Source organism: Triplophysa rosa, linkage group LG7 (genome assembly GCF_024868665.1).
Source record: "Triplophysa rosa linkage group LG7, Trosa_1v2, whole genome shotgun sequence".
In the NCBI taxonomy this organism is placed as follows: Eukaryota; Metazoa; Chordata; class Actinopteri; order Cypriniformes; family Nemacheilidae; genus Triplophysa; species Triplophysa rosa.
In genome coordinates, this window is record NC_079896.1 from 18,136,476 (window position 1) to 18,154,169 (window position 17,694).

The window sequence follows — 17,694 nt, forward strand, 5'->3', positions numbered from 1 at the left end:
TGGCCGCCCCACCATCGAGGGAAGTAAGGGCGACTGAGCCTTTCTGATTGGAACGAGCCGTGAGGGGCACGTTCCAAGTCTTACTCAGCTCCTTATGCACCTCCGGGAAGAACGGGACCGGCGCTGGGCGCAGCTTGGAGCCGCACTCAGACCCCAGGTACCACGTATCCAACTGCGAGCGCTGGGGTAAAGGCAGTGCTGTGCACTGCAGCCCAATGCTCGCGGCGTCCCGGAAGAGCATGGTTGACATCTCAACGTCCGCTTCTTCCTGGGCTCGACCCCCCGGGGGAGGGAGCTCCGAGGAATCATCGGGGTCGGATGCCAAGAGGTCGCCCTCCGATGCTACGATCGACATCTCATCTTCGTCACGCACTTCTGAGTACGTGACGGAGGAACAAGACGGGGTAGGACCGTCTTTTAAGGAATGGTCAGACGAGCGAGACGGGGCGTGAACGGTCCGTGAGCCTGCGGCTGGCGGTCTAACGTTCACGGTGATCCCCATATCACCCCCGGTGTTAACCGAAGCGGGCGGCAGGGCCGTAGTCACTGCCATCACGGATTGGGTAACAGACGAGGTGGTGGCTTTATCCATAAAGAATACCGCCACCCGTGACCGCAACGTCTGGATAGGCATCCTCCCGCAGTGCGGGCAAGATGTAGCCACGAAGGCTGCCTCAGTGTGCCGGAGACCCAAACACCTGAGACAGACATCGTGTCCATCCCCTTCCTCAATGAGCGCGTCGCACCTAAGAGAACAGCGGGACATGCCACGCTTGAGAAATTTGCTCTTTTAGAAAAAACAGGAATTGCTCACACACTTCTGGAACTGCCGAGACGCCCAGGGGAAAGTTGCTGCAGGAAGGGACCGTCCGCTGCACCACGTCGTAGATTTCCAGCAGGATGAGATCAGCGAAGATCTGGAAGACGCTCATCAGATGCTAGGCTCTGAAGAACAAATGGTGACTGAATGAGCACGCCGGCTTGCCTCTTATACCCGGACATCCGGGGAGGAGCCCGGCATGCAAATTTCAGTCGCCAATTTTCATTGGCCTTTTCTAAATACTCAGAAGACGATAGGTTCTCAAGACAAACCCCATTGAGAGACTGACAGAAAGGGAAGACTGACTGACAGAGAGACTGACAGAAAGGGAAATGTATATTTGATCACTAAACTAAACTAAACTAATTCCTTGACTGAAATGGATGTTTTAAATAACTCATTTCATGGATATTATCTTGAAAGATCTGGTGGAGAACCATATTTGGTGAGCTCTGCTCATCAATATAATAACATTAGCTAAAACCGCTACAGCATGTAGGGTTTTGGCATCTCTGGTGTCGAGAGCTTACATTGCTGCGGGCAATGTCCACACTTGTGGTCCAGGAGAGACACCTCTGGCTGAACCTTGCACAGATGAGTAATGCCGAGAAAGTCCGCTTTCTCGGCGCACACATCTCGCAAGGGGGGGGGCTGTTCGGTGATACTGTCAAGCAGCAGATCTTGACAGTAAAGAAGCAGACAGAGGATATCAAGCATATCCTCCCCCGCCTCGACTCGGCCGCCCTCCGGCCGTCGAGTCCCGTGCACCGTCTGCTTCCCAGCAGCCCTGGTCCTCTTCAATGCCCTCCGGCGCCCCCCACTCAGTCGGCTGCCCCGGAAGAAGACGTCGAAGAGGAGACCACCACCCAGTCAGCAGCGGCGACGAAAGCAGAAGCGGCCCTCATGGGAAGACCCCAGGGAGATCGAGAATACCATCGGGCCCAACCCCAGCCATTCCATCGCTGGGTAGTCGGTCTGGGACAGTTCCTGCCCCGTTCCAACAGCCCACTCTCTCAGAAAGAGTTTCCTCTCTCTCTGGGTGTTTATCACAGTGCACACCCTCTACATGACCGTGTTCGGCAACTCGACGTTGCATCACGGCGAGACCCAATGTCGAGGATAATTAGCAGCCCTCAGCACTCTCAGTCGATGGTGCGTTGTGCTACATCATCGCCAGGCAGGTGAGTCAGCAGAGCTGATCTCCTCTCCGGGTGCTTCCCCATGGCAAGGGATCCGCATTGCCAGCCATCGAACCACCCCCTGGGAGGTCAATGAAGCCGATCGTAACCCTAGCCCCGGTCTCGGTCCCTGGGCGCCTGACAAGAGATTCCCAAACAGTCACGGTGGCTACAGGATACGATCTGTCTCGGCTTTGCGATCCAACTCGCCAGATGCCCGCACAAGTTTTGGGGCATCCTCTCAACCTCAGTCAGACACAAGGATGCTCCCGTACTTCGGGCCAGGGTCGCCACCCCTCTGGCGAAGGAAGCAATAGTGCTCGTCCCTCTAGCCAAGATGTTCAACGGTTTTACAGCCCGTACTTCATCGTCCCCAAAAAAGGCGGGGGTTGCTAGATCTGCGTACCCTGAACAGGCACCTATTCAAGCTGCCGTTCAGGATGCTCAAGCAGAAGCGCATCCTGGAGTCTATTAGATGTCAAGATTGGTTCATGGCAATCGACCTGAAGGATGCTTACTTTCATGTCTCGCTTTCGAGGGTCGGGCATATCAGAACAGTGTCCTCCCTTTCGGTTTGTCCCTGTCCCCATGAGTCTTCACGAAGATCGTGGAAGCCGCCCTCACTCCCCTCAGGGAGAGAGGTGTGCGGGTACTAAACTATCTTGACGACTGGCTCATCTTGGCACACTCGCGAGATCTGTTGTGTTCAAACAGGGACCTAGTTCTCCGGCACCTAGATCGATTGGGACCACAGGTCAAACGAGAATCTCAACTCCGGTCATCCTCTTTCTCGATATGGAACTCAACTCTGTCTCCATGACAGCGCGACTGACTACAGAACGCGCTCAGTCAGTGTTGAACTGCCTGATCAGCGCTCCCCCTGAAACAATTTCAGTGGCTCCTGGGACACATGGCATCCTCGGTGGTGGTGATACCCCCCGGGTTGATGCACATGAGACCGCTCCAACCCTGGCTACAGAGTCGAGTTCCCTGCAGAGCGTGGCACACCGGCATCAGGCGTATGGTCATTACGCCTCTCTGCCAATGCACCCTAACCCCTTGGTCTTCAATGACCTTGTTACGGACAGCGGTCCCTCTCGGGAAGGTTACAGGTTAGGTTGGGGTGCAGTGTGCAACGGGCACGCAGTGTTGGGGCGATGGACGGGCCCCCGCCTGCACTGGCATATCAACTTCCTAGAGTCGTTGGCTGTGCTACTTGCAATGAAGAGGCTACAACCTCTCGTGCATTACAAGCATGTGCTGGTCCGGTCGGACAGCACAACTGCCGTAGCGTATATCAACCACAGGGTGGCATTCGCACATGGCAGTTAACACGAATCGCCGACGCCTCCTCCTGTGGAGTCAGCAGGTGATCAGCTCCCTGCGAGCCACACATATACCAGGTGACCTGAACCAGACAGCCGACGCGCTCTCTCATCAGTTGACGCCTCACGGAGAGTGGCGACTCCACCCCCGCGCAGTCCAGCTCATTTGGGTGCAGTTCGGGCAGGCTCAGGTAAACCTGTTCGCCCCCCTGGACACCACCCATTACCCGCTATGATGCTCCCTGTCCGAGGCCCCCTCGGCACGGATGCTCTAGCGCACAGCTGGCCGCGGGTCAAGCAGAAGTACGCCTTCCCCCCAGTGAGCCTAATTGCACAGACCCTGTGCAAGGTCAGGGAAGAGGAGCATCAAGTGTTACTAGTTGCGCCGTACTGGCCCAACTGGACTTGGTTCTCGGAGCTAATGCTCTTGACGACAACTCCCCCCTGACCGATCCCCCTGATGAAGGACCTGCTTTCCCAGGGGAAGGGCATGTTATGGCAGCCCAGGCCAGACCTCTGGAACTTCCATGTCTGGATGGGACGAGGAGATCCTGAGTGGCCTACCCCCTGCGGTGGTTGAGACCATCACTCAGTCTAGGGCCCCAGCCACTAGCCGGCTATACCCCTATAAGTGGCGCCTCTTCTCGTCCTGGTGCTCTTCTCGAAGAGTAGACCTGCGGAGTTGCTCAGTCGGGAACATGCTGTCCTTTCCTCAAAAGAGACTGGAAAGTAACCTCTCCCCTTCCACACTGAAAGTGTATGTAGCCGCCATTGCCGCTCATCATGACCAAGTGGCTGGAAAGGCTCTGGGACAGCACGACCTGGTCATTAGGTTCCTAAGCGGCGTGAGAAGGCTACCTTCTTGCCTCAAGAGGCCCCCATTCGAGCCCCTCGAGATGCTGCTCTTTCTCACCTCACGATGAAGACGGCTCTCCTGATGGCGCTCACCTCCAAGAGGCTAGGGGACCTACAAGCATCCTCCGTGTCCACAGATTGCCTAGAACTCGGGCCCGATGATTCTCACGTTATCCTGAGACCCCGGCCCGGCTACGTGCCCAAAGTTCCCGCCACGGACCCCTAGAGACCAGGCGGTGAACTTGCAGGCGCTCCCCACCAGGGAGGAAGACCCAACCCCATCCGTGTTATGTCCAGTACGCGTGCTGCGCGTCTACTGGACCTTCAGAAGAATAAGAACCATTCTAAAAAAGGAGGTTAATACGTTAATATAAAAAAAATAATCTGTGTCATTCTTTTCCTCCTTAACACTAGCGTTGTGATATTTCCTTGAGTCTTGAAAGTAATTCGTTACAGCAGGGGAAATAATTTACCAAAAAATCTAAAACAAAAAATACCGGCCTAATTCACCATCTACTTGCCGTGAACCTAAGTTTCTTATTCAGGAAATATTAAAGTTTTATTCTATAGCAATCTGTCATTTGAAAGCCATGTCACCAACACCTGTAATACCGTGTTTTTCCATTTTAAGAATATATCTAAAATTCATCATATGCTGTCACTATCAGATGCAGAGAAACTAATTCATGCATTCATGACATCAAGACAAGATTATTGTAACACACTATTAGGTGGCTGCCCTGTGGGCCTATTGCAAAAACTCCAGCTAGTTCAAAATGCAGCAGCTCGAGTTCTTACATGAACTAAATGTATGAGCATATTAGCCCGGTTCTATCGATGTTGCACTGGTTACCTTTTAAGCAACGCATTAACTTTAAAATCTTACTTATTACTATAAAGCCCTACACGGTTTAGCTCCTCAGTACCTGAATGAGCTTCTCTTGTATTACAGTCCTTCACGTTCGCTACGTTCTCAGGGCTCTGGTCAGTTGGTAATACCTAGAATTTCAAAATCAAGTGCAGGTGGTAGATCCTTTTCCTATCTAGCGCCTAAACTTTGGAACAGTCTTCCTTGTACTGTCCGGTAGGCAGACACACTCTGTCAGTTTAAATCTAGATTAAAGAAGCATCTTTGCAACCTTACATACACTACACTTTTATCTTAAATTTACACTTCCATAATACAAATCCTCTGAGGGTTTAGGTTTCATTTATTAGATCAACTGGAACCAGGAACACTTCCCACAACAACTGATGTACTTGCTGCATCAAAGAATGTAGAACAGTACTCTACTCTCAGCTTTCTTTTCTCGTTGTTCCGAGGCTACCGCAGTGAACAGGATGCAGTCCATGCCCAGACTTGGGGGTAGAGCTGAGAGAGGGAAGTGGCGACCTGACAAGAGCTGAGATGGCAGAGCTGAAAGAGGGAAGCTATCAGATTTAGAATTTAAAGTTTTCGTATTTATTAATGTAACTTTAAAATGTAACAAGCTGTGTGTGCGTGTGTGTGTGTGCACGTGTATGTGTGCATGCGTGTATGTGTGTGTGTATATTGTGATTTGTGCGTGTGGAGTTGTGTTTTATGCATGTGGGTGTGTATGAACCTATGTGCATATCTGTATTCTGTGTGTGTTCACTTTTTTTTATTTTACCTTGTGTAACTTTCATGATTGGCTTATAGTCAATATGTTTCATGTACACCTGCTTTGTAACAATGAAAATTGTAAAAAGCACTATATAAATAAAGCTTACTTGACTCGACTTGACCTAACTTAAAAAGAACTGCCCACTCATGTAAATGAGCGCTCAAGACGATGCCACGAACACACCCAAATGGCACCTGCGCTCCATCGCATGCCTGATTTACTCTCACTGAATGGAGTTCCATCTGAGAGCTGGATTCGGCAACCACTGAAATATTGGTCTTCACTGACAGTGCAAGTGCAAAATCTCTTAGAATAAGTAGTAAATACTTATTTAAAGCAGTGTGTTTAGTCAAATTCTTGTTTCATTGTTTGCTTCCTTCTTAATTTGAGTGAAAAGATCTTAAAACCAGAGCTACTAAAAAGTATTTTTCTGTAGATTTTTCTGAATTTAAGAATTGTTATCATTTTCTGGCTTAAAATGAGACAAGGCATTCAAACTTGTACAAGCTTACTGCTCTAATCACTACAATCAAGACTACATGCAGGATTATTATTTTCAACAATTATTTATTCAAATGAATTATTGTCCTGTAAAGCAGTAGTTAGCCAAAAACATTACTGGATCTCAAAATAGTGGTTACTTGAACCTCACTTAGGCATTGAAAACATCAAATAATGCATGTTTTGTTACATCATTTACTGTGTCATCATTACTAGACACTGAAAGAGATTCCCTGGCACTCAGGAGAAAAGTAATGGTACTGTAGTGCATTATATTTGTGTAACATATTTTTAATGTAAGGAACTGTAATATAACTTCATCGGGACTACAGAACAATTTGTAGCAAGGAAGACAGTTGAGGCAAAATTTAAAAAAAAAACATCTGAAAGTACAGAAATAATTAAACTCACATTTTCAACATTTCTCTTTCAATTCCTTGAACACATGACTCCCTCCCAGCTCAGATGTTTCTTATCTTACCAGAGCATTGATACTGCAGAGCCATTTTTTTTCTTGAACCCCTGAATACCTAATTCCCAATAACGTCTTTCCACTCTGCCATGGCTTTTGTGTATGAAGCTGTGGCATCTCGCTCATGAATAGCATCCTGTCATATTTCTGTCTGAATGACAGAAAGGAGGGTTGCCACACACTTAGGATATATAAGATGAAGGGTCTATTAGTAAGCCATCAGATAAAGCAGACCTTCACTGAGATCTTCCTTGATGAATGTGGTAATGGGAGTGGTTCCAATAGCAATAAAACAGTTAGAACCATCAAAGAGCAAATTAGGGCTGGAGTGAGGTCTTTTCTGAAGGTAGATTGTGGGATCTTCTGTTGGCTGATAAAAAGAGAAAAAAAACAGGATTTCTTAGGGTAGAGAAGAAAATCTTCAAAGGTAGAAAAGCCATTACATACTACCAGACAAAGCGTTGATGTTATAAAATGTCATCTAACTCTCACCTGAAATACATGAAGCGATGCCTCAATGGCATATCCCAGTTTCTTTGGTGGTGCAGCTGGTGAAGGAAAGAGTGTGGGAAGTGCCCGGAACAACGCTGTGGCGTATTCCACTACAACAGAACAAGTGAACTTTTATTTCACAACTATTCTTCCTAAACATGACAATTATCAGGTCAATGCTGAGTAAAAAAAAACGTATTTTACCACCAATTCTGGATTCATTGGGAATAACTTTTTTTGTTAAGTATAAAGATCATGATTTTCCTATTCTGAATAGATATCGAAATACAATAACAGGTAATATATCAAAGGTTCTGACAAAATGACAATTGCTGCAGTCTATTTCAAAATATTCAATTAATTTGAATTATGTAAAAAATCAGTTAGAATGAATTATTAATTGTGAAACCCTAATGGAAAATATAATCATACTAGGTTATTTAATCAGCGTTACATTGGCATTACAAATCATATTTACACCCATGTCAGAGCAAGAAAACAGCAACTAGAGACAGTGTACTAGAGACAGCAAAATCACTTACCTCCATCCAGAGTCATGGGTGGTTTCATCACTTTCTTCCAAACAGCGTAAAACTGCACATTGGTGCCGAAGTCTTCCCATCTTTTCTCTAATTGATCTATGAATTTGGAGTTGCCCTAATCCAAGATCCGGCACAGCTCTCCCATCGTCTATGAAAATATGTGTTAAAACCTGCAATAATGCATGCTTTGTAAATGAGACAAAATAATTGATTTGCTTACATTATGAAGATCCTGGAAACATGGATAAGCATCCAGGATCTTTGTGGGCCTTTCCTCTTCCTCAGTGTATTACTGTCAATAAAGGAAACTCAAGGTCAAGAATTTGGGAGACCGCATCTTGGTTGGGTTTTTGTTTTTTATACATTTCCTGCAGAGTTTTATAATGACTGGCCTGTGTTGCCAGGCTATCTGTGTCAGCTAAAAAGGAGAATGGGTAAAATGGGTATCGATTATATGGGTCTCATAAAACTGTTTGTTTTTGATTATTTATTGACTTTAAAAACTTTATGACAGTTAAACGTGCAAAATACATTGAAATATGAAAGAGTGCAACACACTTTAGAGAGCTAAATGAATGAAAACAAAAAAATACTTCAGGCATCTTTCAAATTACACTATATCAAGATACAATCAGAAAAGTAAATATAGATGTTTTTAATATATTATGATATCTAAAGCTACCATAACATTGCCCAGCCTTATTACAAACAACTTACATGCAGTGCGGCTATCATCAGAACTGCTCCCCGGTGTTGCATGCAAAATAACAGTCAATCAACCACTTGAGTCTGCATCATAATCTTCTCCATTGTCACTTGATGAGAAGTCAATGCGACACCTTTTCTTTGGATGGCCCCTCTCTGGCGTGGGTCCCTCTCTCTTTTATGGGGATTTTACATTTTGCAGTGTGAAGCTGTGAAGATTTTTGTAAATACTCATCTGTGATAAATAAATGCCAATGAGTGAGCAAGATTGTCACAGATAAACATTGTTAGACAAAAACAAATAAACATCGACGTTATAACATAAGTGTCACAGACGGTGAGGGAACATGGACAGAGGACCCAGACGCAGACAGCGGGTAAGGGGTTAACAAGACATTTAATAAAATATAAATACAAAACAAAGACCCACGTAGGGGTAACAAAACAAAACAGGGGAATCTACAACAGGACAGGACAAAGACTAAATACACCTAACAAGACTAAGATTAACATAAACATGAACTACAAATGACTACACTAGACTAGACTGACACGGAACAGGCATTCACCATACAAATGACAATGAACCAGCACAGGAGAGAAAACACAGGGACCTTATAAAGGGAACAAATCAAGAGGTAACAGGTGTGGGGCATGAACTAATAAACAATCAATAATGAGGCAACGAAAGGGCGGGAACAGAGACACGACACCGGAGAGTGGAAGGCCAACAGGGCCAAAACACCTCTCTCCACATGAAACAAGAGGTTCTGTCACGATTCTGCCACTAGGTCAAGAAAAGCAAGACAAGATGGGGCAGAACCATGACAATAAGCACAATTAATGTAACACAAATTTTCATTACTTACATGCTTCACAGATGTGTCTTTATCTTGTAGCATGGGATAATATTACACTATTCTTTTAGCCATTGCAGTGACTTCCTCTCCTTGCTGGCTTGCTCTCAAAATGGAAATCATGCTGGTGACTGTGTTCCTTACCAGCCTGCATCTCAACTCTTTGGATATGAAACATTCCTCCTCTCTGCCAGTGCGGGCCATTTACTTACGAACTTGTTCCAACTCAGTGCCTGTATAAACCACATATTCTGGAGGACTGGGAAGTTGCAGGGTCTTCTTTGGGCTTTTCTTCTGCAATGGCGTGGATTCCTGAGAGCTGACTGGAGGTGTTCCAGAGTACTGAAACAGTTTCACTAGGGCCAGCTTTGTCTGGTAAGGTGGGGTTCACATCCTAAAAAAATAGATGAAATAAGTATTTACAAGACTTAAACAACAGACCCAACTAGAAACAATTTGTCTTGTGATAGGTTATTTGATAAAGTAGATAACAGGTACCTCTGTGCTAATGAGAGCCCATACTAGTTTCCTCCTAACAAAGTGTTCGGCCCCGGAAAAGGGTCTCTCAAATCATCACGACTAAGGGTGTAGAGCACGGCCTCATGAATGTTGGCAGCTATAAAGACAAAATCAATTTTATTTATTTATTTAACCTATTTCAGATTGCAAATTTATCAGCATTTAACTAAACAGGTCAAGTTTTGTATCTTGTTACTATCTCTTATCAATGTAAAACAGTTTAAAAAATGTTTTGAGATAACTTTCAACAGGTACATTAAGATGACAATTAATGTTATTGTGTAGGTTTATAACACCAAAACATGACCTACCTTTCAAAATCGATAGTGAAACATCCTCCAGTTCCTCCATTATTGTACCTTTCTTGTAGTTCTTTTAACTGCATTAATCTGGCAAGCAAGAAAAACAAGGACAACAGGATACGACGTTAAAACCTATTTCTATGTCAAAAACAAGACACTTTAAAGCCGTTTAATACATAATTACAATTATATATTGCAAAAATATTTATCCCTTTAGGCGCCAGGGTTTTTTTTGGAAAACATGCTGGATTTTGACATCAAGATTTCAAAAGCTTGTGGCTTGAAAGGACTTAAAGATAGAGATCTTCTGTAAATTAGAAAATTGTTGGGCATGACCAAAAGTTTATGTGGGGTGTAAATATACTCATCTAATTTGCATATTATGACGTCATCCGGGGCGGCCAACTTGAATTTCATAATATTCAGGAAATAGTAGATATTGAATTGATGTTTGAACTTATTTGCATTTTTTTTTACTCTTTGATCCTTATTCCAAATGATCAGGAAAAGAGGAAATCAACAGTAAAACTATTAGTAACTATAGTAAAATTATTACTATATTACTGTGCCATAGTAAAATGCATGTGCCTATTTTTTTATCAGTTGACCAGCTATCTGCCCAATCAGCTGCCTCTACCTCTAGCAACAGCTCTCCTATGGACACTACGACCACGTTCACCCCTGCCACCCCCATCTCCGTTAGGCCAAGGGTCGAAATGATCGCTCGTTTGTGCTTCGTGAACATTCTCGCCTTGCACGGCGGCACCATTGCGCTGCCCAAGCCGCCCAAGGCTACCACGACCACGGCATAATTGACGCGCCTGCTGCCCCCGCTTCCGTGGCGTTGCAGCGGGAGACAGGAGCATCAACTTTGACCAGGGGGAGCCCCCCAAAATTTTTTCCAGGAAGAGGCCCCCGAGGGCCACAGCGGTGGTCACCGGGGAGACCTCAGGATGTTCTGAAGACTGAGAAGGTACTGAACACTTGGAGGGCTGAGAGGGCTCTGAGGACTTGGAAGGCTGAGAGGGCTCCAAGGGTGCAATGCCTTCAAGAACGATGTGCATTATATCCTGTGGAGTTTGCTCAATAAGGTCAAATGCTGTAAAATCAATCAACTTGTTTCTTCTGTTGATTCTATAGCAAGCCGAATTAGCTTTTAATCATTCACAAGATATGAATTTTTTATATCAACAATGTCATTTTTACTAGTAAAAATGACCATTCTTGATATCAAGAACAACTGCTATTTTGATATAAGTAATTACATTTTCACTAGTGAAAATATGAATTCTTGATATCAACAATCAAGCCATCACTCGCAGAAATGTGTATTCTTGATATCAAAAATTGAATTTAAACTAGTCAAAAACGTAATTCTTGATATCTGTAATTGCATTTTTACTAGTTAAATATCACAATAGGCTGCCATTCAAATTAAATTTCAGATATCAATAATTACATGTCAAAAATCTTATTTCTTATATCATAAATGCAATTCTTACTAGTAAAAACCGTGGTTACTAGTGATAATGCCTATTCTTGATATCAACAATTGAATTACTACATGTAAAAATGCCAATTTCTGATATCAATAATTACATTTTCACTAGTTAAAATTTATTTACAGATATCAAGAATGAGCATTTCAACTAGTAAAAATTGAATTCTTGATATCAAAATTGGCATTTTTACTAGTAACAATTTACATTTTGATATCAAAAATTATGTTTTTTTACTAGTAAGAATTGCATTTCTGATGTAAGAAATTAATTATTGATATCTGAAATTGAATTTGAATGGCTGTCTATTGTGATATTAACTAGTAAATCAGTCAAAAAAGTCAAGAATTGTGTTTTTTACTAGTTGAAAGTCAATGTTTGATATAAAAAATACACATTTCTGCGAGTGATGACGTGATTGCTGATATTCAATTCAATTCAATTCAATTTTATTTTATTTTATTTATATAGTGCTTTTCACAATGTGCATTGTTCCAAAGCAGCTTTACATGAGCAAATAAGAAAAACACAGAAAGGTAAAACACAGCACAGTGCATGCTGTTTATAGACCAAGCAAGATCATTATAATAGATAATATCTAATAAAAAAATGAATAAATAAATAAATGCAGTCTCCCGGTGAGCAAGCAAACACTGCACTGCACATATCAAGAATTCACATTTTTACTAGTGAAAATGTAATTACTGATATCAAAAATAGCAATTGTTACTAGTAGAAATTCCATTCTTGATATCAAGAATTATAATTCGGCTAATTAAAGCTAATAAAGCTAATTCGGCTTGCTATATGATTCCGTAGGTTGTTTCGAGAGCAAGCTCATGCTGTGCAAGTGTCACGACATACTGAAACTACAGCCCCAAATAAATCCAGTTCACCATTATGTGTTTGAATTTTGACACCATTATATAACAGTTGTAAGTATTCATTAATTCTTTGTAACAAAACATCAACACCACACTCGTCAATATCATTAGCTTTAGCAAAAGCAAGGAGTCTCATTTTTTTACATGAACTTGGGGTCTATTTTGCCTAAAGTATAATAAACCATCAGTAATTTATTTACAGAAGCGTGTAACGGTGGCCGCCCTATTTCAGAAAAAAACAGTAGCGTTTACGGGTTTTGAACTCGAGTCTCCCGCGGAGTAGCGAGTAGCTCCTACCGCTAGACCACGTGGGCACAAGTCAATCCAAACACTATATAATATAATACCCGTACAGAAAAAGAATGAATATATTATATATATATATATATATATATATATATATATATATATATATATGAATATATATATATATATATATAATTTAAATAATAGTGCTCGGGCTATCCCGGATAGCAAACCACCGGTTACATTAATTTCCCCAAAAGTCAAAACCCCAGACAAATTTAGTTTTCGTGGTTTATTTGAAACTGTCCAAAACAAACATATATAAATGTTTAAGGGGAAAACAGTTCAGCACAGTCATCTTCTTCCGTGCAAGGAAGTAGGAGTTAACACACCACGTTAACCAAAAGCAAACCAGAGCAAAAACGAAATATGGAAATCCAAAACAAACAAACACCCAAAGAAACGCGTCATCCAGATTAGTGATCCTGAAAGGAACAGGAGAGTTCACCCACGCGGGAGAGGACATGAATCGCCAAGCGTTGCCAGCTTCCCCAAATGGTTAATCATGAAGTGCCTTTTCGAGAAGTACCATAAACTCCACCACACACCAGATCTCGCTCACAGGAGGCCGCAATTCAATAAGCGCTCATCTTCGCCAGTTTCTCCCTGCAATCCATCCAATCCACGCACTTTCTGATGACGCGTTCTTCTCTTCCGTACAAACACATTTCCTTTTATCTACTTCCTTCCACTGATAATTACATGACTCCGCCCATTTCCTCAAAATGAATGAAAAAATAGATTTGTGGCTTTTTTATTCACTGCCACAAGCGTGTGACCCTAGGGGGTTGCATATATCTATTTCATCAGTGTAAAAAAATCAGTAGGTTTTTCTGAAAGTAATGGGTGGGATCTGAAAAGATTCCCATCAGCAATGTCATAAAAAAAACTCTTCTTTGTGGCAGCTCTGTGGTATGGAGCTAATCATATCCAAAATAATGGAATTTGACAACAACTGTTCAAGACTTTTAATAAGGGGTATAGGTAATGCTATAGATTACGATACGCAAAGAACTGCGTAAGTAAACTGAATTTACAGTGTATGTTTTGAAAATTACAGTGTACCTATGTGTAAGTATAGAGGAACAATATTTTAAGTTTGGGTAATAAAGGGGTAACAAACCAGATATACAACCCGTAAAGAACTGCGTAGGTAAACCTCAATTTACGGTGTAAGCTTTGGTAATTATAGTGTACCTATGTGTGGGTATAAGGAAACAATATTTTAAGTTAGGGTAATAAAGGGGTGGAAACCATATACAGTATAAGTGGGGACTGTTTTTGTTCCACAAAGTTACATGGTAAGAACAATAAACATACACACAATCGGATATCCTTGACTCTGAAACCTTTATTTAAAAACAACCCGCAATGAACCGCATAATTAACTAATTGTAACAATAATGTACCTCTACAGAAGGCTACATATCAGTAGGTAAAGGGGAACAATGTATAAAGTTTTGGGGAATAAAGGGGTCAGGAAATAAAAAATATATATTTATACTGTAAGTATTTTAAAACTAAGGGGCAACTATTTTAATATTACGTGGTATGCATGTCCTACATAGGCATCCGTTGGTCCTGAAGGATCATGGAGTAGAGCATGAGTGACAGTCTCTGCGGCACTTGGTACAGATGAAGGCGGATAAGGACCGATCTGTGTGGAGCCTAGCCTTCCGAGTAGCACGTTTAGACTCAGCATGCTGTAGTTGCTGCTCTTCGAAGTGGGTGAGTCCTTTGCGTACCAGCTGATTCCAAGTGTCTCTTTCATCTGCAGCATTTTCCCATGTGTCGGGGTCTATGCCAGTTGCTTTCAGGTCACGTTTGCAGACATCTTTGAAGCGGAGCTGAGGGCGACCAACTGTTTTTTTCCCTGTTGACGGCTCGCCATACAGGAGGTCTTTGGGGATTCTGCCTTCTTCCATCCGACATACGTGGCCGAGCCAACGTAGTCGTCTCTGAGTTAACAGGGTGGCCATAGAAGGCATGTTGACACGGCCCAGGACCTCGCTGTTTGTGACCTTGCTTTCCAAGTTATGTTTAGGATGCGCCTGAGGCTGCGCATGTGGAAGGAATGGAGCCTCTTCATTTGGTGTGCACGTAATGTTCATGATTCACTTGCATAGAGGAGGGTGCTCAAGACACATTCCTGATAGACCCGAGACGTGGTCTGTTCAGTCAGTTTGGGGTTTGTCCATACTCTCTTTTGAAGGCGCGAAAAGGTTGTGGCTGCCTTTCCAATTCTCTTGTTTAGCTCCACATCCGGGGACAAGTTGTCAGAGATGGTAGAGCCTAAGTAGGTAAAGTCGTGCACTACTTCCAGCTCATAGTTGTTGATGCTGATGTGTGGTACGCTTTCCACATCCTGGCTCAACACGTTCTTTAAAACACATTAAAACTCCTTAGTCTTCAGGCTTATGGTCAGGCCGAAGGCCTTACAGGCTTCAGAGAAGCGGTCTAGAAGTCGCTGAAGGCTGGCTTCATCATGAGTTGTTACTGCTGCATCATCAGCAAAAAGGAAGTCTCTCAATGTGACTTCCCTTGTCTTTGTCTTGGCCCTCAGTCTACCGAGGTTGAACAGCTTTCCATCTGATCTTGTAGGTATATCCCTTCCGTACTCTGTCCAAATGCATGATTCAGGAGGACAGCAAAGTAGATCCTGAAGACGTAGGAGCCAGTACGCATCCTTGTTTAACATCACTTCGGATGTCAAAAGGATAGGATGAGGAGCCGTTAAAGGAGATGGTGCCTTTCATATTGTCATGGAAGGACTTGACGATGCTCAGAAGGGAAGGTGGGCAGCCTATATTCTCCAGGACTTGGAATAGGCCTTCTCTGCTCACCAGGTCGAATGCCTTGGTGAGGTCGATAAAAGCGATGTAGAGGGGCTTTCCTTGCTCCCTGCATTTCTCCTGTAGCTATCGTAGCGAGAACACCATGTCAATTGTGGATCTGCCAGTGCGGAAACCACACTGGGACTCAGGGTACACTGTCTCTGCAAGGAGTTGAAGACGATTCAGCACAACACGAGCAAAAAGCTTACCAACTGTGCTGAGTAGGGAGATACCACGATAGTTGTTACAATCGCTTCTGTCGCCTTTATTCTTATACAGAGTCACGATGTTGGCATCTCTCATGTCCTGAGATACAGATCTTTCCTTCCAGCACAAGCAGAGCAGACTGTGTAGGTGGGAGAGCAGTAGACTTTTGGCACATTTGAGGATCTCAGCAGGGATTCCATCAGAGCCTGGGGCTTTTCCAGTAGAAAGCTCGTCCAGAGCTTTGCTCAGCTCCTCTAGTGTAGGTTCTGCATCAAGTTCATCCAGAGTCTGAAGGGTCTTTGCAGTATCCAGGGCCTCTTGGATCACTGTATTTTCACGGCTATAGAGCTCTGAGTAATGTACTAAACAGCGTTCCATTTGTTTCTCCTTGTTCTTGATGATCTCGCCTGAGGAGGATTTGAGAGGTGCAGTCTTTTTCTGTGTTGGGCCAACTGCTTCCTTTATCCCATCGTAGACACCCCTGATGTTGCCGGTGTCAAAGGCGAGTTGTATGCGGTAGCAGAGACTGAGCCAGTAGTTGTTAGCGCAATGGCGGGCAGCTCTCTATACGATGCTTCTTGCGGTCTGGAGAGCATTCAAGTTCTCCTTACTTGCAGGGGCGGATTTAGTGATTTGGGGGCCCTAGGCCTCTTGTAGGCCACCGTCCCTTTAAGTGTCTTAACAAAACAGTTATATTAAAGTTCTAAAAAAAATGATGAAATGAAAACTAATAAGTTATATAAAGCATTAAATTTATTCAATCAAACAAAAAAGTTGAAAATTTTAATATGAGCCTTTTTTATAAGACGTTTTAGCCCATAACCAACCGGTCTAACTAAATGAGCAATGCTCATTCACACCCTACGTTCTCTTGTAATTCACTGAGCTTTGAACGAATCACTGATCTCTTACATTCTGTGTAAACTAATTGGTTCAAAGGAGTCATTTGTTTGCGAGTAGTTCTGAGTGTGTGTTCATACTGGCGAACTCACTGTGTACAGAATAACGCTGATTCAACGAGCCAACTTCACAGCTAAAAACATTATAATGATATACAGCAAGTTAGTTTAGGAAACCTTTTCAAGAATTTCAAGAAAATATAAATTGAACGTAAACACCTGAACAGCCGTGAAACATAGCTAATACAGCTCCTAATATAGCTCTTTTACTGAACTCTTCAGCGTCTCACTGCTGGTAACGAAACAGCACCTCCATTGTGGCGTAACTGCAGTTACAAATGACAGTCTGTTTAATAATGCACGCAGTGTTTTTTGTGAAGACACTCAACATATTTTTGACTTGAGTCTGAGGCGGTACGAAATTTGTTTGAGGCGGCCGCCTCCAATTATCTGGGATTACTATATACAAAGTGTGCCCTCTCTCCGTGTTTTTTGTGGTTTACGACCTTTCATGCATTTAAATGTGACCACATTTCTGTACTAGTGCATACAGTATGAATCGTTAGCACTGTACTTACGGTATTACATTATGTCTGTATGTGCCCATCGGTCTGCGCAGCAGAGTAAAACAACCTTTCTACCCTTGAACTGGCCCTCTCCTACCAAGCGCACAGCGCTCTTTGTTTGACAGATGTTTTGGTCGTCAGTCATTATAACTGTGTTGTCGGTGTTCATGGAGAAATACTCACAGGCACATTATCATTGCTCGTGGCCGGGAGAGTGCTGTGTCTGGTGGGAGAGAGAGTCGCTGCTGCTGTAGGAGCAGCGGTGGAGTTTGTGTGGGGAAAAAA

At 43.4% G+C, this 17,694-nt stretch overlaps 1 long non-coding RNA gene across 1 annotated transcript; it reads right to left on the reverse strand.

Moving 5' to 3' along the window:
* Positions 1-7,056: 7,056 nt before the first annotated feature.
* On the reverse strand, positions 7,057-8,803 carry LOC130556333 (uncharacterized). Its single transcript, XR_008963214.1, has 5 exons — positions 8,549-8,803; positions 8,052-8,123; positions 7,832-7,979; positions 7,290-7,399; positions 7,057-7,167 (listed from the first exon to the last, which is right to left on the reverse strand). It is a non-coding gene; the product is annotated as an uncharacterized LOC130556333 (long non-coding RNA).
* Positions 8,804-17,694: the final 8,891 nt, after the last annotated feature.